At 60.4% G+C, this 26628-nt stretch overlaps 1 protein-coding gene across 3 annotated transcripts in view; it reads right to left on the reverse strand.

Annotated features, from left to right (window-relative positions):
- The window catches only part of JAKMIP1 (janus kinase and microtubule interacting protein 1), a 76275-nt gene extending 50050 nt beyond the window's left edge, over positions 1 to 26225 (reverse strand). For 2 of the 3 annotated variants that reach the window (XM_080645771.1, XM_080645769.1), the window contains exon 1: positions 25923 to 26225. The gene's annotated coding sequence lies outside the window, so the exon portion shown is untranslated. Of the gene's footprint in view, positions 1 to 2868; positions 2975 to 25922 lie in introns of those variants that run through there. The other variant, XM_080645770.1, reaches the window with a different exon arrangement.
- Between the last annotated feature and the right edge of the window lie 403 nt (positions 26226 to 26628).

Raw genomic sequence — 26628 nt, forward strand, 5'->3', positions numbered from 1 at the left:
CTTCCCACCTGAGCTTCCAGAACATTCTATCGTAAGGGCCAGGACAAGACTGGCTGACTCTGTGCTCCTGGCCCTCCCTCCCCCGCCAGGTTCCTGGTGCTGAGCAGGTGCTGGGAGAAGAGCGAGTGAGGGCATGACACCAGGAGGGACCCCCATGGCGGGCCAGGGACTGCTGCGGGCGGGGGCATGCCAGAGCCGATGGAAGGCGGGCGTATTCCAGGTTGAGTTCCAGCTGGAATGCAGTGGCCTGGTGGCTGCGGTGCGTCCGTTTCAGACCAAGCGCAGAGCGAAGGCACTCCCTGGTGAGGTGCTCCGCTGGGCGAAGTGCTCACAGCCCGACCTGGCTCGGCCCCCGGACCTCCCCGGGGCAGGAGAGAGCTGCCACTTGCCATGGGTTTCTTCCGAAGCAGATGCGGAGCTCAGGCCTCGGGGCTGGACTCCACGAAACACCTGCGACCACGTTGGCCAAAGGTTCTGCGAGGTCCCAGGGTCCACGGCCCCCCTTCCTCCAGGCTGCCTGGGACGCTCCCCGGCTCGGAGCAGCGCGTGGCCTCCACCCTCGGCAGGTCCGGGCCTCTGCGTGCCACACCGGCCGCCAGTGGGCGCAGGGCGTCTGAGCAGATGGCTCTGCCGGGTCCTCCCTTTATAGGCGTTTTCTCTTCTTTCTTTTTTTTTTTTTTTTTTTAATACATTTTATTGATTTGTTCCAGAGAGGAAGGGAGAGGGATAGAGTTAGAAACATCGATCAGCTGCCTCCTGCACACCCCCCACTGGGGATGTGCCCGCAACCAAGGTACATGCCCTTGACCGGAATCGAACCTGGGACCCTTGAGTCCACAGGCCGACGCTCTATCCGCTGAGCCAACCCAGTTAGGGCTTTTTTTCTTTCTTTCTTTCTTTTTTTTTTTTTTTTAGATTTATCATAGTTTATTCAACCACTCTCTTATTATAGATGTTTTTTTGAAGAAAAAAACGTGGTTTACAGAGATCAAGCAATGAAAAGTCTGAAGTTCCTCAAGGGACTCTTCAGATCCCATGATTTACTAATTCCCGCTTTTGCCACCAGGTCATTTACAATATTTTGCTACCAGAAACAATGCTGCCATAAATAACTTTGCATATATGTGTTTTTGTATTGCTTAGGGCAGCCGTGGGCAAACTACGGCCCGCGGGCCGGATCCGGCTGTTCTATCCGGTTCTCTTGCTCTCCCCTCCGCTCCTTTACTTTGAATTTATATTAGTTCACACAAACACCCCATCCATGCTTTTGTTCCGGTCCTCCGGTCCAGTTTAAGAACCCATTGTGGCCCTCGAGTCAAAAAGTTTGCCCACCCCTGGCTTAGGGGCACATGTTCAGGGCAGGTGTCTAGAAGTGGGGTTGCTGGGTCGGAGGTCAGCGCACATACAGCTTTGCTGGGTATTTCTGAACTCCCCTGTGGGACTGTTGCACCAGTTTTCACTCCCACCTGTAAGTATAAGAGGCCTAGTTCCCCCTACAGTCTAGCCAACAGCATGTGCTGTCTGCTTTTTCGTTTTTAGCCATCTCATACATGGAAAACGGTATCTCAGTATTGTTTTCTGTAAGGCGTTTTCTTATGGGAGAAGTGAAAATATGCTAGTCACAGGAACACATCGAAGGTTTCGAAAAAGAAGGCAAAATTCATTTCCACTCCCGACCTACACGCGGTGTCTTCGCTGCCTTTCTCCCGGAGGGAGGACCAGCGGCGGCGGCGGGCGGCAGGCGGGCAGGCGGGCAGGCGGGCCCGGCTCTCTGCGGACGCCGCACTTGGCCCTCCTGGGTTTGAAGAATGGCTCTCCCACTTCACAGGGTTTCGGTGAAATGAGTGGGGCGGTCCAAGGCCATCCAGGCTCTGAGGCCAGACGGGACGCTAAGTCACAGCAGTGCCACACGTGCCCAAGATAGAAGAATCGTCCGTTTCGTCTCTTCCAAAGATGCTTAAAATCGGGCAAAACGATTGCCTAGCTTGAAATCCAACACTTACATCTGCTCACAAAGTCCCAAGTACATCAAGTTCCCATCCTGCCTCAGGGTCTTTTTCTCCCACCGGCTGTGAACCTGAACCTCTGCCCTCCCCACCAGCACAGGGAGGCCCTCAGTGGCCACGCGGCCGGAGAGGCCCAGGCCTCGCACTTCTCCTCCGGGCCCTGAGCCTGCCCCGGGACCCCCGTGATGCCGTGGGGTGGCGCCTCCACCGCTCGCATTTCCCCCTCTTGCCACAAACACTGCCCCTCCTCTGGGTCCCTGCGTGCCCACCCTCCACACCCTCCAAGGCCAGCGTCACGTTCATTCTCTCAGGAAACATGCCACAGCTCTGGCCGATGTCGCTCAGGGTGAGAGCATCGGCCTACACGCCAGAGGGTCCTGGGTTTGACTCCCAGTCAAGGGCACGTACCTTGGTTACAGGTCCCATCCCCAGCTTCCGGTCGGGTGCATAGAGGAGGCAGCCCATCGATGTCTCTCTCTCACATGATGTCTCTCTCTCTCTCTCTCTCTCTCGCCCCGCCCCCCGGCCCCCCGCCTTCCACTCTCTCTAATCCGCTGGTAAAGATGAACAAAAACCATGCCACCAAGTTCATGGAGCTGCTGAGCTCTGGGGAGAAAGACAGGGTGTCCCCGCCCCTGCTCCCCTGCAGCACAGGCCACTACACACCTGCGGGGGCAGTGAGCAGCCAGGTGCAGCGTGCTCCGGGCTGCGTGCTATTAGCCCGGCGATCTCTGGTACCCCTGCCCCACCCCTACGTTAGAAACTGGGAGGCTGTGACCCAGAGAATCGGAGTGGCCTGCCCAGGATCGAGACCAGGGAGGTGGCACCCGCCCGCCAGAGTTCTATCTGCCCGAACCCTTACTTCTGTGCCGTGAAGTTCAAAGGCAGTGTCGGCGCCTCGTCCACCTCGGCGTCCCCAAGCCCGCCCAGGGCCTGACGCAGCAAGGACACAGCCCAGCCTGCTGATCCAGTGGTTTCTGGTCCAGGAATAGACAACACTGCTCCTCCCAGCTCCGGAGCAGCATCTGCAGCCTCAGCGCCTCCCTCCCCGGCTTGATGCAGCCCACGGAGCCGACGGCCCGGCCCAGCCCGGCATTGCTGTCTGTCTGTCTGTCTGTCTGTCTGTCTGATTTCCTCTCTGAAACCCGACAGGCTCCTTCCGGGCCCCAGGAAACTGCCCTGCACTGCTGCTGGTAGGAAGCAACCTCTTTCCAAAGCACCTTGGGAAGTGGGGGTCTCTAAATCAGCTCCCCCCACCGTGGCAGGATGAAGAGGGCAGGTGTGATGTGTCTACATCCCGGGGTTAAGTGCCTCCACTTTAGCAAGGCAGTCGCCCCGTCCCCTCTGGCCAGCTCTGAAGAGGGATGCGAACATAGCACACCTCCTCAGGGTGCTGCTGTGGGAAGGGAAGGAGGTAAGGGGGGGGGGGGCGGGGGGGCGGGAGCAGGTAACCCGGTGCTGGCGCAGGACAGACAGCACTAAACGCTCGCCGAGGGTGTGATGACCCCCGTGGTAACCACTGAGTGCCCAGCACGGGGCCTGATACACGGTACACCACTTAGGGAGGGACGAGGGAGAAGGCAGGGAGGCGGAAGAGAGAGAAAGAGAGAGAGGGGGAGGTAAGAGAGGGAGGGGGAGGGAGAGGAAGGAAGGAAGGAGGTAATGAATCAACCTGGAAGAAAACGGCTAACCACAGATGGGGCTCTAAATGGGAGCAGAAGGCCACATCTGTCCACATCTGGATGCCGTGGGGCTGGGACGTCATGGACCAAAGCCCGTTTCTCACGCTTGGTCTGGCGTCCTCCTGCCCGCGATCTCCCAGGTGCTGGTGAGAATGCAGACGCCCGGGTCCCGCCCAGACCGGACCACAGGCAGTGTCCGGCGTGGGCCTGGCAGTCTGAGCGTCCGCACGCAAATGCTTCTGCACGGCAGCGTCTGGGAGCTGCCGCTGGGCCGGCTTGTGGCCACGGACAGTCGGCTCCCAGAGTAGTCTGTTCACTGCGGGGTCCCCGGGGCCCAGAACGGCGGCGCCTGGCCCAGCAGGTGCTGGAGAGCATTTGGTGACCGAACCAGCCCGTCCTTCGACCACCTGTTCCGTTAGCGTGCTAAAGACCCGCCGGTCTGCGTGCTTTGGGGCCAGGGACAGTGAGCATCTCCCAGCCCGTGCCCAGCACAGAGCCAGTCCTTGGACGTGGCCGCCAACAAGTCAGCACGTGAGCATCGCCATCCTGAGCCCCAGGCACACACTTTCCACGTTTTAACCTTTCTGAAACCACAGTGTGCGTCTCCAGCCTAACCCTGCCACCATCTACCCAGCAGCGTTACCTTCCCTCTCTTTAGCAGCACAAGCTCAATGATGGGTCTCGTGATGGACGGTATCCCCTCTCTTTAGCAGCACAAGCTCAATGATGGGTCTCGTGATGGACGGTATCCCCTCTCTTTAGCAGCACAAGCACAATGATGGGTTTTGTGATGGATGGCATCCTCCTCAGATTTAATAAAATACGGCAATTAGCCCGGCCGGCGTGGCCCAGTCATTAAGCGTTGACCTATGAATCAGGAGGTCACGGCTCAATTCCCGGTCAGGGCACATGCCTGCGTTGCGGGCTCAGTCCCCAGCGTGAGGCCTGCAGGAGGCAGCCGATCAGTGATTCTGTCTCATCATTGATGTTTCTCTCTCTCCCTCTCCCTCTCTGACATCAATAAAAAAAATTTTTTTAAATACGGTAACTAACGAAGTTCATCATTCTGATAAAAAAGTTAAGAGTCCGATGCCGACACAGCAAGCAGATGGCTGTGCATTCCCTTTCTCGCGATTGGCAAAAATCAGCCCCATGCCATCTGCTGCGAGCTTTCGGCTTCAGCCCCAGCAGGCTGGTCATACAAGGCTCTGCTGCTGAGATGCAAAGCCAGCCTGGATGCAAAGCCAGCCCCGATGCAAAGCCAGCCCCGATGCAAAGCCAGCCCCGATGTACATGGCCAGCGCTCCTGTCTTCACCTGGGAAGCTTCTGACAGCAGCAGCTGGAAGGTTTCTCTAAGGCAGGGGTCCTCAAACTTTTTAAACAGGGGGCCAGTTCCCTGTCCCTCAGACCGTTGGAGGGCCGGACTATAGTTTTAAAAAAAAAACCTATGAACAAATTCCTATGCGCACTGCAGGCCCGGGACGAGTCGGCTGCTAAGCTGGACAGGCAGCGGCACCCGGCGGGCCGGATCCATGTCCTCGGCGGGCCGCCTGTGGCCCGCGGGCCATAGTTTGAGGACGCCTGCCTGCATCTTCCCTGGAGGCCACAGGCTGGGCTGGAGGGCGGTTCTGGGCCAGACGGGGTGACACCCCAGCCCCAAGGCCGCTGCATGTCCACCCTGGCATGTGGTCTGTCCAGGACAGCTGCCAGCTGCTCTGCTCTTTCCCCACGTGGGACCCTGGCCAGGTGACTCTCTGTCTCTGACCCCCGACCTGGTGCGCGAGGACGATGAGAATGGCCTCCTCCCAGGGGTGCTGGCAGGACTGCGGACAGACAACGCCCAGCACACGGTGTGTCCACACGTCCCAGCTTCCCCAGGCGTGTGCCTGCTTCCCGCCAGTGACCACAGCGCAGACCCGAAGCACTGAGGCCAGGAACCTCCCAGCGCAGGGATGGCAGGGGGGTGCTGCCCGCCCCGCTGCCGGGTGGGAATCTCGGAGAAGGCATTACAGTGATGAAGACGGGCACCAGGGTGGCGGCTGCCCCGGCACAGAGTGTGGCTGGAGGAGGGGGCCTGCGACTGTCTGTCGGTAAATAAAGGTTTGGGTTGGCAGCCAGGGGTGGGACTTGATTAAGCAGGAAGAAGGGACGCGCACATTCCAGAGGGCTGGGGTGGAGGGCCATCCCACAGGGTCTTGTGGGATCCTCCAGACAGTAGCTGCCATCCTCAGGCAGGAAATCCGTCTTCTTCGTTTAGGAAAGAAAATCTGGTTTGACAACTTCAAGCTGGAAGTTTATGTCTCTCTCCTGAGGGATAAAAATTGGGCTGCTCAACAGATCAATGAGACGGAAGACAAAGTCCAAACACCGAGAACGGACACAGGAAGTCCACACCCGGGTGAGGGCGCAGCAGCTGACCCACTGTGTGCAGCAGCTGACCCATGTGTGCAGCAGCTGACCCACTGTGTGCAGCAGCTGTCAGAAACCAATGAAACAGGATGCCCACCTGGATCCTCACAGCAGAACACCTCTCAGGTGGGTTACAACATGAAATAAACAGACAAGCCACCAAGCAAGAACATCTCCAAGAACAAACATTAAAGGGGGCAGAAAGTCTGAGCACCCACACAAGGCACCCACGGCAAACCTCCGTGGAGGAAAACGTCACAGATCTCCTCCAGGTGGGAGATCATTGTCACCTGTCACTAATAAGACTGCTGTAAGCAACACGCCAACAGAAACATTAGTTTACGTAGCGAAGAAGCAATTCTCCCAAAAAAGAAACCGCACGTGGCCGTACGCAGACAAGATGCTCAGCCCCCCGGTAACCAAGGGAACGCGGACCGGGACGAGGATCCTCACTCACCCCATCGGCAAAGGTTTTCGATATCGGCGGTTGGCAGGCTCTGGGAACTGCTACTCTCGTTTGCTCTTGGTGGGTGCACACGGGCACAGCCTTCCTGGAATGCCAGTCGGCAACTTCTGTGCCACGTGTAACCGGGGGTCACTTTTGCTCAAGAGCTTCACTTCAAAAGTCTCCCCCCAGGGAGGGATCGGACGAGGAGCTGACCACACAGACGGGGTGGCCAGGGGCTGGGTCAGCAAGGCGTGGCACAACCACACCTGGCGGCCGTGTGTGGAAAGCGGGTCCCAGTGTGACCCCCACGTCTGGCATCCCAGCCCTGATGGGGCTACTGCCACCTTCCGGCGGGCAGAGGCTGTGTGAACGAAGGGGATTCTTAGAAAGAGAAGGGGCGATGTTCCCTCGGAAGGAGGCCGGGGGAGAGGAGGCGGTGGAGACACGGAGGGTGGGTTTGGGCCAAGAGAGTGGGGAGGGGGGAGGGACTAGCTCAGCCTTGGGCAAACTCCGGCCCGCGGGCCGGATCCGGCTGTTCTATCCGGTTCTCTTGCTCTCCACTCCGCTCCTTTACTTTGAATTTATATTAGTTCACACAAACACTCCATCCATGCTTTTGTTCCGGCCCTCCGGTCCAGTTTAAGAACCCATTGTGGCCCTCGAGTCAAAAAGTTTGCCCACCCCTGGACTAGCTGGAGAGACACCCCGGGAAGGTGGTCACCACGTACGGTGGGAAACGCACGGCGGGACTGTTGGGTCCCCACGGGGCTGGGTAGGGCTAAACGCCAACGAGCAAGTGCCCCGTCCTCCACACCAGCAGTGACCAACTCCTGGGTGACCCGGGAAGGCGGCCCCATTTATAACTGAACCCAAAGGAGCTGGGAGCGAGCGCAGAGCTGGGGAGAGCGCAGAGCACGGTGTTTCTGTATTGAGGCCACAGGAGTACACCCAACTGAGAACCAGACAGGACGGGTGTCCAGCCCGCACCCCACATCCCCCTGGCCCTGGCCCCCTCCTCACTCCCGCCCTTCCCCGGAACCCCGCCTTGGTCCTGGCTGCCGAAGTGTCACCTTCCTCCCAGGGCTCCTCACCGTCAGCTTTTCACACCGGCCATTCCCCTGAAAACAAAGCCGACGCCTCCGGCCCAAACACCCACCTCTGCGCTCAGCTTCTCCCCGTCATCCGGACTGCACTTCCCCAGCCTCCGCCAGCCCCCACTCACCTGCCCTGGACTTGTCCCGTCTTCCTTCGCTTCCCCTGCCCCCCATTCACCCCCCCTGTGGCCTCCCTTCACCCCCCCTGGCCTCCCTTCACCCCCCCGTGGCCTCCATTCACCCCTCCCCCGTTGCCTCCTTTCACCCCCCCCTGGCCTCCATTCGCCTCCCCTGGCCTCCATTCGCCTCCCTTGGCCTCCCTTCACCCCCCTGGCCTCCCTTCACCCCCCGTGGCCTCCCTTCACACCCCTGTAGCCTCCCTTCACCCCCCCCCGGCCTCCCTTCACCTCCCCTGGCCTCCCTTCACCCCCCTGTGGCCTCCCTTCACCCCCCCTGGCCTCCCTTCACCCCCCTGTGGCCTCTATTCACCCCCCCTGGCCTCCCTTCACCCCCCCGTGGCCTCCATTCACCCCCCCCTGGCCTCCCTTCACCCCCCCGTGGCCTCCATTCACCCCTCCCCCGTTGCCTCCTTTCACCCCCCCCCCGGCCTCCATTCGCCTCCCCCCGGCCTCCATTCGCCTCCCTTGGCCTCCCTTCACCCCCCTGGCCTCCCTTCACCCCCCGTGGCCTCCCTTCACCCCCCTGTAGCCTCCATTCACCCCCCCCTGGCCTCCCTTCACCCCCCCGGCCTCCCTTCATCACCCCCTGTGGCCTCCATTCACCCCCCCCTGGCCTCCCTTCACCTCCCCTGGCCTCCCTTCACCCCCCTGTGGCCTCCATTCACCCCCCCTGGCCTCCCTTCACCCCCCTGTGGCCTCCATTCACCCCCCCCGGCCTCCCTTCACCCCCCTGTGGCCTCCCTTCACCCCCCCCGGCCTCCCTTCACCCCCCCTGGCCTCCCTTCACCCCCCCCTGGCCTCCCTTTACACACATACCCCTGGCCTCCCTTCACCTTCCCCACCTCCCTTCCCCTCCCCTGGCATCCCTTCACCGCCCCCCCGCCCCGTGGCCTCCATTCACCTCCCCTGCCTCCCCTTACCTCTCCTCACCTACTCTGGCCTCCACTTACCTTTCCTTACCTCCACTCCCCCCGACCCCGGCCTCCACGCTGCCAGATGGAGCCTGCATTGTGTAGCCTTATTTGACCATTAGAAGGAAGAAGTCAGGATCTAGACAGATAAAGGCCCAGGCCACACCCACCTTTAAACCCTGAGCAGCTCCAGCCCTGGCCTGTGCTTCCTCCAGTGAACCCCAAGAACCTGGGGAGAAGAGAGGACACAGCCCTGACCCAGCCCTTGGGTACCTCATGGCCACCCCATCTGCCCAACCCACAGGGGGCATTAGTGCCAGGATGGAGTCAGCCAGGGTACTGGGGCCCTGGGGTGGGTGGCCACATTCCCCAGAGGGGCCTTCTGTCCCCAGGCACACTGCGGACTCTCCTCCCAGAGGCTAGGGGGAGCGTAAGAACAACAAGTTCTCTCTGGCCCTGGCTGGTGTGGCTCAGTGGATAGAGCATGGGCCTGCGGACTGAAAAGTCCCAGGTTCGATTCCAGTCAAGGGCACATGCCTAGGTTGTGGGCTCGATCCCCAGTTGGAGGGGTGCAGGAGGCAGCCGATCAATGATTCTCTCTCATCATTGATGTTTCTATCTCTCTCTCCCTTTCTCTTCCTCTCTGAAATCAATAACAATATATTAAAAAAAAAAAAGTTCTCTCTTACTTGCCGGGCTCCACTCATGTGGCCTCCTCACCCAGATGCCTCCCCTGCCCATCCGTTCACTCCAAACTGCCTGTGCATCTCCCGGGCTCACAGCTCCAGTGCGGACGGTGACCGGAAACAGCTGCTGCCCTCGCCTTACCCCAGATCTGGCGGGGCAGACGGCTCGTAATCAGATGACTGCAATGGAGTGAGGTCAGCGCTTAGAGCTCGGGCGGCTTCCTGGAGGAGGTGACCCCCGCCCCCAAGCTGAGAACGAGGAGGCTAACTGGTTAACAAAGGGTGAGACACCAAACCCTACTGGCCATCTACTTGTTTTGATGTGTTCCCATGAGCACAGGAAACAGTTAGGAGGCTCCACCGACCACTGGTGACCCTCCAGGGGCTGGAGAAGAAGAGGGGCTATTACTTCTTTACTAGAGGCCCGGTGCACAAAATTCGTGCACGGGGAAGGGGGGTGTCCCTCAGCCCAGCCTGCACCCTCTCCAATCTGGGACCCCTCGAGGGATGTCCAACTGGGATCGGTCCTAAACGGGTAGTCGGACATCCCTCTCACAATCCAGGACTGCTGGCTCCCAGCCGCTCATCTGCCTGCCTGCCTGATTGCCCCGAACTGCTTCTGCCTGCCAGCCTGATCACCCCCTAACCACTCCCCTGCCAGCCTGATCGACGCCTAACTGCTCCCCTGCCAGCCTGTTTGCCCCCAACTGCCCTCCCCTGCTGGCCCGGTCACCCCTAACTGCCCTCTCTTGCCAGCCTGGTTGCCCCTAACTGCCCTCCCCTGCTGGCCCGGTCACCCCTAACTGCCCTCTCTTGCCAGCCTGGTTGCCCCTAACTGCCCTCCCCTGCTGGCCTGGTCACCCCCAACTGCCCTCCCCTGCAGGCCATCTTGTGGTGGCCATCTTGTGTCCACATGGGGGCGGCCATCTTGTGTCCACATGAGGGTGGCCATCTTTGACCACATGGGGCGGCCATCTTGTGTTGGAGTGATGGTCAATTGGCATATTACTCTTTTATTAGATAGGATTCTCTCCCCTGTTTGAATAACAACAAATACTAATACTACTTGGGCAATTTTAGGAGGCAACAGAATGTCAAGGAAAATGGGAGGGAAGGAGAGAAATAAACACGGGAGGCAAGTTGGTCCGTAAGCAAAGAGTCTGAAACTACTGATTTCTCTGCAGAGGGAGGAATGACTTTTGCCCAATGCCTCTGCTCTGTTTCAAAACTGCCCCCGAGAGGCTGCTCAGGGCTGAGCCGGGGTGAGCAGTTCTCCCCGCCTTGAGGTGACCGAGACGTGGCAGGGCCAGAGACCACAGGGTGCCCGGGTGGCCGCCCCGAGGCCGCCGCCCCCACCTGGAGCCCCTTTACAAACCTGTCATTGTGCAAAGTCTCCAAACCACACAAAAGCCCCCCGGACAGGACAATGACCTCCTCACACCTTTATCCAGGCTCACACTCGTCCACCTCTCCCACCTCTGCCTTGTCCGCTGTGCAGCGGGACGCCTGTCCACAGGTCTATCTTCATGAAGCATCTGAGAGCCGCTGCTCTCAGACATGCTATCTCACCCGAAATGCCGTGACGTTCCTCTCTTCAGACCAAGGATGCTGTGAAAGAAGTCACCACACAGTGATCAGACGCGGGAAATGTGGTCCCTGACACGTTTCACGTTCCAACGTCTCCGGTGATCGCTAGAATGTCCCTGCGGCAAAGGATTCTTTTCCTTGCCCCGGACCTAAGCGGGACTCAGAGCACCGATTACAGAGCGGCTGGATGCGGGATGCGGCCACGTCTCTGTCGCTGGGACTCTGAACCACCATCGTTCCCCGAAGAATCCAGTGGGGAAGGAGAGAGAATGACAATGAAGAAAGGAAGCATCGTGGGAGAAAGAATGGCTTTTGAACAGTCACAGGGTGGGCCAGCTGGAAGGGACTCTGGGCACAGCCCTGACCTTTGGCTCCATGTCTAAAAGACACAAGCCACACACCTGACAGTGGGCCCCCCTCTCCTTGGGATCCGGCAGGCCATGATGCAGAAGAGCGGGGGCCCTGGGCTCACACCTCTCAGCCTGCTCAGCCCCTCTGCAGGGGGGTCACACAGCCGCTGTGGGCCTGTTTCCCCACCTGCAGGTCCTGTGGAGCAGTTACGGGTGCTCCTGACCTCCCCGAAGGCTCTCCAAAAAGGGCTTCTGGGAGCGGGAAGCCCCCACACCCGGCCCACACCCTCATTGCCGATCGGGTCCCTGGGCACTGCCAACTAGACCATGAACCCAGCTCCTGCTCAACTCGTGCTGAGACCGGTTTCTTCTGTCGCCCCCACCACCACCCCCCGCACCACCCCCCCCCACCACCACCACATGTACCCCCCTGGCCACTTCCTCACCCTCTGCCCCACCCCATGCAGCCCCACCTGCCCCCTCGTCCACAGCCACCCTGACCCACGGTCCCTTCATCCTGAGACTCCCGCTACTTTTCTGAGGATGAGAAAACAGTGAACTATTCGCAGACTGTCCTTGGCTCCCACTGCCCTCGGGGTGAAACCAAACTCCTTGCCTGGAGAAGGCCCTTCCCAGCTGTTCCTCCCTTCCCCTCCCCTCCCCACGGATCCCTCACTCTCCTCGCCCGCCAAGCCACCCCACGTCAGAGAGCAGGGGCGGGTGGCATTCTCTGAGGGACTGCTGAGGCCATGGGGGCTCCGAGAGGTCGAGGAACTGGCCCAAGGTCACACAGCTCAGGAATGATGGAACCAGGGCACAAACAGGTGCGTTCTGAAACAGGCCCCTCATTCCACATGGAAAGTAAGATGTCCCGGCGGCACACGGCTCTCCACGGCTCTGTCTCGGGCAGGGATGAAAGGGACGCTAGAACAGCAGTTGGAAAGGTGGTGGGAAGACAAACGCATACTGCTCCTTTTTCCGCTTTCAACACTCTCCTTCACATTGTAGTTTTATGTTCACAACGGGCAAATAACGTCCGGAAATCGGTGGGCTAAGTGAAGAGTCCCATGAGCACCTCCCTGTCAGTCCCGCAGACACGCCGTACAGGTGATGAGACCGGGGGCCTGACCCGCCGTACAGGTGCTGAGACCGGGGGTGATCCACCATACAGGTGATGAAACTGGGGGCCTGACCCGCCGTACAGGTGCTGAGACCGGGGGCCTGACCCCCCGTACAGGTGCTGAGACCGGGGGTGACCCGCCGTACAGGTGATGAGACCGGGGGCCTGACCCCCCGTACAGGTGCTGAGACCGGGGGCCTGACCCACCATACAGGTGATGAGACGGGGGACCTGACCCCCCGTACAGGTGATGAGACCGGGGGCCTGACCCGCCGTACAGGTGATGAGACGGGGGACCTGACCCACCATACAGGTGATGAGACGGGGGACCTGACCCCCCGTACAGGTGATGAGACCAGGGGCCGGACACGCCGTACAGGTGATGAAACTGGGGGCCTGACCCGCCGTACAGGTGATGAGACCGGGGGCCGGACACGCCGTACAGGTGATGAGACCGGGGGCCTGACCCCCCGTACAGGTGCTGAGACCGGGGGCCTGACCCACCATACAGGTGATGAGACGGGGGACCTGACCCCCCGCACAGGTGATGAGACCGGGGGCCTGACCCGCCGTACAGGTGATGAGACCGGGGGCTGGACACGCCGTACAGGTGATGAGACCGGGGCCCTGACCGCGGAGGACTCGCAGCTGGCCGCGCCGGCAGGATTTCCCACCTGCTCCGCCCAGGCAGATGGACGCGGCTGGACCACCTGCCCGCACCTGTGGCTGCTGCCAACCCTCGGCCGTCTGCACCTGGAAAAGGCTTTGGCCTCAGGGCTCAGACTTCCGTTCCCAATGACGGTAACAGCTGCCTCCTGCAGCCTTTCAGGAGGTTGTGAGCGCGAACATGTTTATTCAATGATCATGTTGAATCCCATCAAGACGCGTGTCCTCTCTGAACCTCAGTTTCCTCATCCGTGTGAGATAATAATACTGATACTATCCGTGTGTCTGTACCTGAAACTCCTCCTACAGCAGTGGTCAGCAAACTGCGGCTCGTGAGCCACATGCGGCTCGCGAGCCGCGGTTTGCCGCTCTGTTGACTAATGAGTTTGCCCATCACTGACCTAGACTCTCGATTCCAATAATTACAGGCTGTTGTTGTTCCTTGTGATTAAGGCCCTATCCCAGTGGTCGGCAAACTCAGTAGTCAACAGAGTGGCGAGCCGCAGTTTGCCGACCACTGTCCTAGAGGATAAGGTGCTCTGCTCAGTACGCACCATGGGGAGGAGAATTACCGCACACGGAGGACCAGTTCGGTGCCAGATGCTCTCCTAGGCACTGAGGATGCAGCGGTGAGCAAGCACAGTGCTGCCCTGGCACGCCTGGAGGTCTAGTGGGAGAGAGGACGCACAGTAAATCCCTAAAGCGCTTGAACTTGACCTTAAGCACAGCAGGGAGCCGTGGTGAGGTTTACGCCGGGGAGGAAAAGGTCAGACACCTGTGCACTTCAGACCAGCTGCTCAGGATCCACACGGAGGGCTACGTGGAGGAGGCCCCGGCGGCACAGACAGCCCTGAGGCTGCACCCTCATCTGGCGAGGGATGGAGAGACCTTGGGTGAGCCAGGGACATGAACACGGGACAGGGAAGAATTCCTAAAGCTCGAGTTATTGTGCATTTTAATCTATTTTCAATCTCTCCACACATTTACCAAGTTCCTCCTCACGCCTACCCACCCACTCAGAGCGGGGCCGCGGGGCCAAGGAGATCCCGGGCAGGGAGATAACACCGCCCTGTTTGCAGGTGCGGAAACGGAGGCTCTGAGGCGCACTGGCGGGCCCACGACTCCACTGAGCATGCAGAAGACGGGGGAGGCGAAACCAGATCTGCCAGGCCCAGGGCTTGCTGCGCCGTGTCCCCCAGGAAGCATCGGTGGCCAGAAAGAGCTGAAGTCTTTCTAAGCGGCAGGCCGGGCCCAGCCCTGGTCCTGACCAGTGACCCCTGCCTGGACACCCACTGCATCCTGAAACCCCAAAGGGGCCTTGGGGAGGGAGAGGTGTTGGTAGTCAGCCGTCGGGCTTCCCACGGGAGAAATATTTAGCAAACATCAATGCTGAGAAGGAGGGAGCTCCAGACTCGGAAGGGACATCAAGCAAGGCCATCTGGCCCCACCTCCCCACGGTACAGATGGGACACGGAACCCAGAGACGGTGCGTCTAGTCCAAACGCACACGGGGAGGCGGGGTGTGAACCCAGCCGCCTCGCTCCCAGGCCTGCACTCTTCTTACCCTGGCTTCACACTTAGCCTAGTCAAGGTTTGTAAGCCATCACCCCCTGCTCCAGGAAGCCCTCCGGGATTGCCACGTCTCCTATCCCTGAAGGCCGGGCCTCCCCAAAAAGCCTGGACTTCAGTGTCCCGCAGACCCAGGGTGGGATCCTGGCTCCATCCCTTACTGCCCGTGCGCCCTACATCAGGTCATGTCACCCGTGAACAGCCACACCAGAATGCCTGTGTTCCCCTAAACATTCGTGCAAACCCCTTGCTCCCCTCCAGTGCCACTAGCCTACATCACCATCTTCGCAGGGCCCCCACGCCTCTCACCCCACGGCCATCCTCTGCCCCGTTCCCCACCCCCACCCCCCTGTGAAGTTCCCTCCACCCCAAGGCCAAGTCCAAGGCCAAGTCTGTACAGAGAAGAGACGGGGTTAACCCCGAGCCCTCAACTCCAACGCTGCCCTTCCTCTTCAGGTGCAACTGGGTCTCTCTGCCTGCCACTGACCTTTAAAGCCGATTCTGACTCCTCCCCTTCTGCTTCCTGTCCCCACCCTCGCCCCGCCCCTTGGCCACGCCCAACACCTGCTTCCGGCCCCGCCCCCAGGATGGAGACCCTACTGTGAAGGAAGCAAGGCGTGGAGCCCGCCCAAGGAGTCATTGACCCAAGAGGCCAAGGTCGGGGGTTCCATCCCCGCCAGGGCACATACAAGACTCAAGTGGAACCACAATCCATGTTTCTCTCCCTCTCTCGAAAGATCGGTAAAAAGAAAGAGGGCCTGGTTACAAAGTGGGTGCTGGATGACCCCAGGAATTTATTAAATTGGCATGTATGTTCAGGGGGTAACAAAACAAAAGACCAGATGCTTTCCAAACATTTTTTTGCCTTTTTTATGGAATTAAATCTTGTCCAGCAGTCCACACGAAGGAATGAAGGGCGTACCCCCCAAACCTTAACCTCCTATGCTACCTTCGCTGAACCCACCATCTCCCCGCTCCCCCTAAAGCCCCAGTGTGGGTGGAAAGAGGCAGGCTCTCCCCTGAGGCTCCACGAGGCACTAACTCTGACAGTTAGAAAACTGTGTGACCTTCCAGGCCTCCGGCTCCTCCTGTCTTCTCTGTGGTGGCTGAGAAGCCTGGAGAGGTACCTAAAGAAGCTGGGGGGGGCGGTGAGGGGAGGGCATTGGGGGCACTCCCTACACTGCACAGCTGAGGGTCAGCCTGGATGGAATAGCATGGGAAGGCTGAGCCTGCAATGGGGGGAGGTGCTGGCTGGGCTGTCAGGGGGAGCCTTCCCACCCACACTGCCTTCGCCTTGGCCTTCCAGAAAGCCTGGTGGGGACCATCAGTGAAACATCACTGCAAAGCCACAAACCCACAGGAAACCGGGCCTCTTGTTCTGACACAGCGCCTCTGCTACGCGTGGCCCTGCCCCTCTGCCAGGCACAGAACGGGTGGCCCTGCCCCTCTGCCAGGCACAGAACGGGTGGCCCTGCCCCTCTGCCAGGCACAGAACGGGTGGCCCTGCCCCTCTGCCAGGCATAGAACGGGTGGCCCAGGGCGTGGCCCCGAGTCAGACTGCACAGGTCCTTCAGGGTATCACTCCTGTCCTGGGGCCCTAAAAGCACCGGCTAACCTGAGAACTGCTATTTTTAAGAGCCTATTCCATGCCAGGCAGTGTGCTCATCTCAATCCACCCTCAAGCCTTCTTGTAAAACAGCTGACAGTATTATCCCATTTGACAGGTAAGAAAACTGAGGCTCAAGAGGTGCAGTCACTTCCCAGTGTTTGCAGCTTGTAAGTGGCAGAGTCAGGCTCAAACCCAGGTCTGTTTGACTCGAAGGCCACGCCCCAGCTGCCCAAAGAATTGCGTCAGTTTTGTTTTCTAGCTCAGGACCCAGCTGGCATGCTCTTAGGAGGCACCCGAGAGCATTTATTTTATTTTTTAACATATTTTTTATTGATTTCAGAGAGGAAGGGAGAGGGAGAGATAGAAACATCAACAATGAGAGAGAATCATTGATCAGCTGCCTCCTGCACACCCCACACTGGGGATCAAGCCTACACCCGGGCATGTGCCCGGACTGGGAATCGAACCGTGACCTCCTGGTTCATAGGTCGACGCTCAACCACTGAGCCACACTGGCCAGGCCCAAGGGCACTTTCAGGAACACACAGCCAGGCTCCTCCCGCACACCAGACCATCGCCCTCCAAGAACAACCGATACGGACCGCAGATTAAATGCCTCTGAGCTAGCCCCAGCAGGTCCATCAAACAGGAGTTTCCTGAAAAGGTTCGCTCACAAACACAGTTTCTGATAAAAACTGCCACGCATATTGAGAACCCACATCGCGAAACTCTCACCCAACGGAGGAAGGAGGTGTTTTTGTCAGCCTCCTGAGGACATGAGCAAACTTCCTGTGGAAAGGGGGTGCATGTGAGGGTTCCGCTTTTATTTAGCCGCTCACTGAAAACCTCACCAGGTGCTGGGCAGGAGGGAAGCTCTGGGGTCGGGGGGGCGGGGGGGGAGCGATGGGAACCAATACCTGTGCTGCAAGAAAGAGAAAGCAGCATAATAAGAAATACAATAAAAGAACTAAAAAATAAACATAAAATGGAAAGCCCCATGGCAGCACCCGCCCCATCAGACAGACTCCGATAGAGCCCAGCAGGCACGCAGCAGCAGCAACAGCAGGCCTGCCCGCGCAGCTGCCGTGCCAGGAATTGTTCCAAATTATCGATTATTCCCCCCAATCCCGTGCCTTTCTGATGTTAGTAACACCCCGTTTCAGTGTCCCAGCAGGAAGCGGGGAGGACCTTGACCAAGGTGACCCAGCCAGCAAGCAGGGAGTCCGGCTCCAGTGTCACGTTCTTACCTGCTATGCCACACGGCTTCCAGGTGCCACGCCAGGCCGAGGACAGAGCCCCAGGAGTGACCGAAGCACAGCCTCACGGGAGGGAAGGCCAAACTGCTGCATTTGCTGCGCAACTCAGCCCAGGCGTCCTGCGTCCCTGGGGTGGGTGCTGCCGCCCTCCAGGCAGCCAGAAGGCACCAGGTCTTTGCAAGAGGCCCTGCAGACGCATGCACGATGCTCCCCATTTCATAGGGACAGCAGTTCAGCTGAGAGCAGGTACGGGACTTGCCCAAGTCCCCTTCGCTCTTAGGCTCTGGCCCTTTCTCGGTGTGGGGTGCCAGGGCCCCATAAGAACCCCCAGAAAGGGCCGCAGCCATGGTCTCTGTCGCAGCTCTGCTGGAGGTGTCACACCGTCACACCTCCGAGGCTCCGCTGCATGGCTGGTGACGTTCGAGCAAAGAGCCACTTCTCTTGTGGCCTCCACGGCCTTTCTACACCTGCCCTCCACGTGGCTTGATGAGCCCGGCACTCCCTCCTCCACAGACACCTGCTCAGTGCCCGCTGTGTGCACGGGGCGGGGCCGGGGGACACAGAGCTCATGTGTGTCCTGGCTTCTCTAAAGAAAATGACTCCAGAACTGGGGGGGCGGGGGGGAGGGGACGCGGAAGGGTGGGGTGGCACGAGCCTGAGACAAGTAGGGAGAGACCAGGGCAGGTGCAGCCTTCCTCCATGTCCCTCCATGTCAGCCTTTCTGACGTTTTCTGCTGTTGTTAATCCTCACCCGATGATATTTTTAGAGAGAGTGACAGGGAGGGGGAGAGACCGAGAGAGAGAAACATCGATGAGAGAGAGAGAGACGCATCGATTGGTTGCCTCCCGAACGTGCCATGACAGGGGCCCGGGATCGAGCCTGCACCAGGGAACACGGCCTTGACCAGGATCAAACCCAAGACCCTTCAGTCCAACACGATCCAGCGAATCCAACTGGCGAAGGCTGCCTTCCTGATGTTCTTGGTGGAGTCGTCTCTGGACGCCTGTTAGGTCTGGTCGGTTTGTGGTGCTGGTCCCGTTTTCCATTTCCTTGGTGAACTGTGTCTCGTGTTCTACCCGTTACCGAAAGTGGGGTATGGAAGCATCCAAGCACTGTTGCTGAATTACCGACTTCTCGCCAGTCCCTTCGTGGATTGGGGGCTCTGTGGTTAGATGCATACAGGCTTACAGAGTGCTGTAAATGTCTCTCTCCATCTTTTCACTTTAATGCCATCTCGAATGACATCAGCCTCGTCACTCCCGTTTTCCTGTGGCTGCTCTTGGGTGACGTAACCCTTTCCATCCTTTCGCTTTCCATCTATTTGTATCTTTGGATCTAAATAGGTCTGTCTCCTGTAGGCGGCATACGGCTGGAACGTTTTTAACCCGTTCTGACGATCTCCGCCTTTAGATTGGCTTGCGTGGTGGAGTCAGGAAGATAAGACTCATCTGACTCCAGACAACAGCAAGGGTTACTTATTAAGCACCTACTGCATGCCGACACAGGGTTCCTGTCCCACGGGCTTTCCTTCCAGCTCACAGGGACAGGGGAGTGGCCACAAACAAGGAAGCAACCCATTTCGGAAGGAGACAGAGTGCCCAAACGGAGAATCCCGTGGAGGGGAGGCGGGCTCTCCGCGGAGGGGAATTTCAGCTGCGACGTGAAGGATGAAGAAGCCGTGAAGGATGAAGAAGCCGGCTCTGGCCGGGGCAGGGGGAGGCGTGCCAGACTGCCACACGCCTCAAGCAGGAGGGTCCAGCGTGTTCCAGGAGCCGGGGAAGGGCAGCCAGGCTCCCAGCACGTGCCAGCTGCCTCTCTGGGCCGCTCAGCGGGCCCCTGTGCCCTCCTCCCGCCTCGAGGCGCTCCCACGCTCTTGGTGGGAAACGAGAAGCCGGCAACCCATTCTGCAGATGTGGAGGGCAAGGCGGGGAGCTGCGGGGCAGGGCCTGCCTGGAGCCGCCGCCCTGGCTCTGACAAGGGCGGAAGGGCCGCATGAGGGAGCCGGGGGAGGAGGGGGTGGGAGCCCCAGAACAAACCCCACAGCCAAGGTCCCGGAAAGAGAGTTTTAACACTTGACGTCTTGCTCCAAGCTCTGTGCGCACCCCTCAGCCCAAAGGTGGAAGCAGACAAGGAAATGCAGACAGCCGCACCGTGGGTATTACTGGGCCACGGGAAGGACTGGCGGGCTAACGCGCTGCCACGTGGGCGAACCCCGAGGGCATTGCGCTAAGCGGAGGAAGCCGGTCAGAGGCCCGCACAGCGTGAGGCTGCCTTCATACAAAAGGCCGGGCAGGGAGCTCCAGAACGGATGGCAGTCGCTGGCCAGGGGCTGAGGGGAGGGTGCAGAGCGACTGCTTAACGGGGTGAAGGGATGGAAAGAACTCGACAGAAGCGGCGGGTGCCCAGCAGAGCGAGTGCACTCAAGCCACTGGTGGTCCACTTTAAAACGGGTAACCCTGTGCTGTCTGAATCCCACCCCCATTTCTGAGAAAAGAATGATTTCCACAGCAGAGGCAGGCCGTGGCCCTGTTCCATAAAACCCCACGTCCAGCAAGCGGGCGGAGGGCGGGGGGGGCAGCCTGGAGAAGCAGCGGGTGACGTGGGGAGAGAGGAAGGCCGAGGGTCCAAGTGTAGAGACGCGGAAAGCTACGGGCGCCTCTCCGCCGCCGCCATCCCCGGCCAGCCTGTCCTCACAGACAGCAGGACACCCCTCGGTGGCGTGGCCACCCCTGCAGCCCTGAGCGAGGGGCAGGGGCCAGCCCGGGGCTCTTGGTCAAAATGCAGCCAAGGCGAAGGCGCGGGCCGCGGGCCGGCCAACACGTCCCCTGACCTGGCACCGACAAGGCCATTCCTGCCACAATGGGCAGCCTTGGCAGTCCTGGCACGGCCGCTCACAGAACCTCCTTTCATTCCCCAACGTGGCCCTTCGGCCAAGTCCGGGCCCCGGGGGAGAGGACGGCAGGGCGCCTGCACCCACAGCCTCCGAGTCCTCCGAGGCCCCGTCGGAGAACTCGGAAGCAGGCGGGTCCCGGGGGTGCTTCCCAGGACACGGAAAGGCGGAGAGCGTGTGGCCCATCACTAGGTATCAGTCACATTAACACAACACACCTGAAGAAAGGATAAAGGGGACGCCACGGGCCGCAGGGCAGGACAGACTGACCTAACGCCGAATAAGGGCTGGCTGCTCGAGCCGTCGCCTCCACCCCTTATCCCACCCTCACAGGCACGGTCTGCGGGCGGGCACGGGGTGAACCCCAGTTCACAGACAGGACACTGCATTGTGGAGGGATGCGAGGGGCAGACGCTTCGGCCACGAGCGGAGATGGCAAATGGCAGAGCCAACATGCACCCCCCAGGCGCCATCAAAGGCCCCTGGGCTGCACTGCGGATGGGCGCTGACGTCTGCGTTTTCCTACAAAACTCCCTCAAGGCAGCATGCGGGCACGGCCGCCAGCGACGTGCCTGTTCCGGTGCCGGAGAAGTCCCGGAGGTGGAGGCGGCGATGGTGTGCAACAACGCGAGCACACGGGACGCCGCTGAACGAGACACGTACACGTGGGGAATACGTCGTCCATAACTAAATATCGGCATATACTTAACACAAGGCATTTTAAGAAAGGATCACGGCAAGATTCAATTCGAAGCTAATAAGATATATAAATCCCCCCACCACCGAAAAAATAATACACGGGTTCCTTGGGTTCAAATCCCTGCTCCCCACTTACCAGCTCTGTGACCCCAGACAGGTTTCAGAGCCTCTCTGTGCCCATCTGTGAAATGGGAGGCACAGGGCATCTCCTCTGGGCGAGTGTCCAGGACTGAATGAACTCAAATCCAGGACAGACAGACAGACAGACCAGGAGGCAGCCAGACAGTAAATGCTCCTGGCTTCCCAGGTGCCTGCCCATACAACGCAAAAGCAACCACAGACAGCAGGTACAGGAATGCACGGGGCTGTGTGCGCCAATCAAACTTGACTTACAAAACCAGGTGGCGGGCTGATGGGCTTGCCAACCCCTGGCATGCACCCTGGCACTTGGTAAGCGCTTGGCAAGTGGCGAATGCTGTAATGAAGGAGCACGGCATGTATCTCACTGCATGGCCCACGAGAGGTACCATACTTCCCGCTACGGCGCTGCAAACGCATACGAACACCAAGGGCAAGGGAAGAGTCGCTGTTCCCGCTGGAGAGCTGTGCACTGGCCGGGAAAGGCAGCCGCAAAGAAAACACGGTCTGAAGCCTCCAGAGCCAGAGAGACAACAGCTCGGCCCCCTGCCGGCTGCCATGGGCTCCTTTTCTGAGCCTCGAATGACAGCAACACCAGTGGCTACCAGTACTGCTCCGAGGTGACCGGCTTCTCTCACCAGCACCAAGTGAGCTCACACCGCCTGGAGGAAGGCCATCTGCAGGCCATCTTCCACTGCAGGGTCCGAGACTGGCGACTCCCACACCCCCTCCATGGCCACACGCAGCCAACCCTCACCCCAGACCGTGCCGTGCAGCTTAAATGGGACAATTCACAGCAAACAGGTGGTTTAAGCCATGACAGCTACTTCCCTTATGTGACCATCATAGAAAAAGGAACTGGGCACAGAGAGGTGAAGTGACTCGCCCCAGGTCACACAGCCAGTGGGGTGGGAGCTGGTCCTCGGCGCAGCTGCTGTGGCCCAGCCCTGTCCCTTCACCGCTCAGCTCCCTGCGCTGCTGGCCACGGCTCCTGGCCATGAGTCCCGCTGAGAGTTTTCCTAGGAGCGGGGTGGGAGTTCCTTGGGCCTCCAACCCCAAACACGGAGCAGGAAAGAAGTCCAGACGAACGAGGCATCGGAGGAGCTGCTGCGGGGCCCTTAGGCAGCCTCCCCTCAGTGGACTGTGGGTTTGGGTTCCCGCGGGCCGTGCGGCCCCTTCCACACTAGTCTGCGCGACCCACAGGAGCCCTCACAGCCGCCCTGCCCTCCATCTCTCACTCCTTGGAGCAGGGGTCCTCAAACTACGGCCCGTGGGCCACATGCGGCCCGCCGAGGACATGGATCTGGCCCGCCGGGTGCTGCCTGTCCTGCTTAGCAGCCGATGCGTCCCGGGCCCGCAGTGCGCATAGGAATTTGTTCATAGTTTTTTTTTTAAACTATAGTCCGGCCCTCCCACGATCTGAGGGACAGTGAACTGGCCCCCTGTTTAAAAAGTGTGAGGACCCCTGCCTTGGATATTTGGCTCATTGGTGTTAGCTAGGTAAGGATGGGGGCCTGGAGCTGGGGCGTTTGCGCTGACAAAGCTCGAGGAGTGTTTTTAAACCCTTCATCACACACGCCCTCATCATGACCACTTATGAAGTGCCTCTTGTGCCCACAGACCACACCTCTGGCCCCCACACCGACCACCAACATCACCCAGCCATAAGGAACAGGACCCAGGTGAGCCCACCTTCTGAGGCCCTACCGCTGAGCCCGCCACCACAGTGAGTGGCTGAGATCCAGGGGACACTGCGGTCATCCCCAGGGCGGCACCCCACTTTATGTTATTTTTTTAAATGCGTTTTTTGTTTTCTTTTTTAAATATATTTTATTGATATTTTACAGAGAGGAAGGGAGAGGGATAGAGAGTCAGAAACATCGATGAGAGAGAAACATCGATCAGCTGCCTCCTGCACACCTCCCACTGGGGATGTGCCCGCAACCAAGGTACATGCCCTTGACCGGAATCGAACCCGGGACCCTTCAGTCCGCAGGCCGATGCTCTACCCACGGAGACAAACCAGCCAGGGCGGCCCCCGCTTCAGGTAGAAGACTCGGGAGGGAAGCACCTGCCCAGTCACAGCAGAGTGAGGGGCCAGCCGGAATGGGAAGCCGGGCAAGCTGGCCCCCGAGCCGACGGCGAGGCAGGTTCCAGAGCTCAAGGAGTTACACAAACAGCCAGCAAACATGGCTGCTGGCCCCCGCCTTCCTCAGAAGTTGTTTCTTCTGCCACTTCTCCGCTGGCCCGGCCCAGTCCACCCCGTGCCCCAGGGAGCGGGCCTCCCGCCGGCCTCCCCGAAGGAAGCCTGCTCACAGGCCGAGGGCGGCCCCTCCCGCTGTCTCCCCCTCTCTGCGCGTCTCCATGGCGCTGGCAATGTGAGTGCCCTAGTGACTGCCCCCCCGAAGATGGAGCCCCCAGCAAAGCCACCATCTCCCAGACCTCACTGTGCCCCCTGAGGCTGGTCTGCTGAAGGGAAAATGACTAAGTAGTATACCGTGTAGGGGAATCAAGTTCTGGGCGAGCAAGTTCTGAGAGAACCACACACTCTGTTTGGCAGAGTCGGGAGACACCACGAAGAAGTAACATGGGAGCGGGCCCTCTCGTAGGAATAGGAGTTCTCCAGACAAGCACGGGAGGGGACATTTCTGGGAAAAACAAACAGGATGTGGGGAAAACCTCCGTGTGAGGATGTGTCTAGGGAACACAGAGGTGGAAGACAGAGGTGGCACGTGTGGCTGGGACAGGGTGGCAAGCGGGGGAGAAGTGGGCCGGGCACGCCAGGCTGTGAGGGACTGTGCAGTGCTGGGCAGTGGGAGCCGTGGATGGTTGCGAAGGAGGAAAATGGCAATGATCTCATCTGTTGAGCCCACACTCCGCCCCTCCGAGGGGCCTCTGGATGGGAAAAGACTCAAGGTGAGCGTTACCCCCCGACGCGGAGCAGCGATGTTCAGCATCACAGACCACGTGTGCGAGTCTCAACAACAACCAAACTTTGCGATCATCCATACCTTCCACTGAGTTAACCAAACAGTGTGCTCAGAGCAGCAGGTCTCCCGGGAACTGACAGTGCCCACAGGGGCAAGCATCCTGATGGGGCATCTGCCCACCCCACCCCTTCCCCACATCTGCCCCCTCCTCATCCATGGAGCTCATGAAAATGCCACACACTTGCCCAGTTCCTGGAGAAGCCAGCTCTTCCACAGCCTCCCCAAACAGCCGGTCACACTGAGTTAGGGGCAAGCCACACCCTCACCACCACCACCCCCCCACACACACACACACCCAGTGTGAGGGGCTGAGGTTGTCCCGGCTGCACCCCACCCCCCACTTCCTATCTGGACAGCAGAGGGGACAGCAGTTTTGGCACTCAGGGAAGCTCAGGAGGGGCAAGGGCTTCCGCGACCTTGGTCTCTAGAAGGAGCTGGCTAGTTGAAGGAAGGGCCTCTGGGGAGAGGGAACAGCATGAGCAAAGGCCAAGGACAGGGTGCCTGCGAGTGCGCAGGGAATGGCTGGGGGTGGCGGAAGAGGCCCCAGCGGTTCGATACAGTATCTCCAGCGCTTACGGAGCCTGGCAGAGGCTGGCGGAGAGCCCAGGCTGACCGGCAGGAGAGCAGACTAGGATGTGTGGGGAGGCGAGAGAGGGGGTGCTTCTAAGGCAAGAGACTCAGCCTGGCGAGCGGCCTCCATCAGACATGACCAGGCTGCACCCTCAGGGGCCCGCAGCAAAGAGGGTGGAGTGAAGGAGCTGGAGAGAGGCAGCTGGAGGCGAGGGCGAGGGCGAGGGCGAGGGCGAGGGCGTGGCGCACTAACGCAGGCCCGAGAGGCCGCTCGCCTGCACCCTGGGTGCCCGGCAAGGTCCCTGGACCCACTGAAACCAATCCCTGTGCGCCATCTCCGGAGGCCCAGTGCGCCCAGGGCGCGCCGGCCCGGGCAGGAAGGTGAGTACCAGCCTTTCTTCCCATCTTTCCAGCCTTCTCCCCGGCGCCCACGTGAGCGGAGCAGCGCGGGGGTGTGCGTGGCAGGGGCCGCGGCAGCGTGTGCTGTGCGTGGGGTGGGAGTGCAGGCAGAGCGGCCTCACCCTTCTGCCCCCGGCTGCCGCGTCGCGGCTCTGGGCTCCATCCTCTGTGCCACCTCGGCCGGGATTGGGGGACCCTGACCTACTCTGCGGGGAGGACGTGGAGGGGACGGGCCGGCCACGCCCCCCCAAGCCACTCCCTGGAGGCGCTGGGTGGGTCCCCTCCCCCTCCCTAGTTCGGGGGCGGAATGGAGAGAGGACGTGAGGGTGGCGTGAGGGAGAGAGGGGCTGGCGCGGGATAGGGAGGGGTCCCAGGGAGAGAGGCGACGCCGAGTCCCTGGCTGGGAGGATGCAGGGGGATTTGGAGAGGAGTGGGGGATGGGAACGGAAGGATGGGGGCTCACGGAGGTGAGAAGCGAGCGTGGCAGGGGATTCAGGAGGGGCGCGAAGGCTGGAGGAGGAGAGGTGGGCGATGGGGCGGGGCGGCACCGGTAACCGCGTCCCTAGCTGCCCGGTCCACCCATCGGTCGCGGGGTCCGCGGGGTCCGCGGGTCCCCTTTGGCCAGCGCGAGCCTCCCGTCCCCCCGGAGTACCTGTACCCACCTGCTGGGTGCTCGGACCCGAGCCGGGCAGCAGCAGCGGGCGTAGCGAGCGCAGTCCCGCGCCGCATCCTCCGGCCGCCCCTCCCCGTCCCAGCCTTCGCCGCCGCCGCCGCCGCCCCCGCCTTAAAAAGGACAAAACGGAACAGAAAAAGGATGCGTGCAAAAAAAAAAAAAAAAAAAAAACGTCGGAGGCAAATGATGAAGCCTGGCTGGTGTGCGCGCGGCTCGGCGGGGCGCGGGTCCCGTTGCAGCAGCGCGGGTGACAGTGCTCGGGGCGGCCGGCCCGCGCGTGCCGCACACTCCCGGCTGCAGCTCCCGGGGCCGCCGTGCGCCGGGCTCCCCGCGCGGCCCCGCCCCGCCCCCGGGGCGCCTCGACGATTGGGCGGTCCTCCTGTCAGTCAGAGAGGAGGGCGTGGCACTCGCCCCGCCCCCGCCCTAGGCAGGCGCTGGAAGCGGTTCTGCGGGGCCGGGAGAGGAGGTGCGGGGAGGCCGCGTGCGCACTGGGCCCGGCGGCCCGCGCCGGGGAGGGGCTGGGGTTCCTAGGGTGAGCTCCCCTTGGGTGAGCGCCGCTTCTGGGTGCCCGCTGGGTAGGAGCTGTCACTGGGGGCTTTGGGGCGCTAGATGGAGCTAAGACCCGGGGAAGTTTGTCCCTACCCACAGCGGGTTCGCATCCAGTCTTGTTTGGTTTGGGTGGGGGGTAGGAGGGT

Source organism: Plecotus auritus, assembly GCF_963455305.1.
Source record: "Plecotus auritus genome assembly, chromosome: 1".
NCBI lineage: Eukaryota > Metazoa > Chordata > Mammalia > Chiroptera > Vespertilionidae > Plecotus > Plecotus auritus.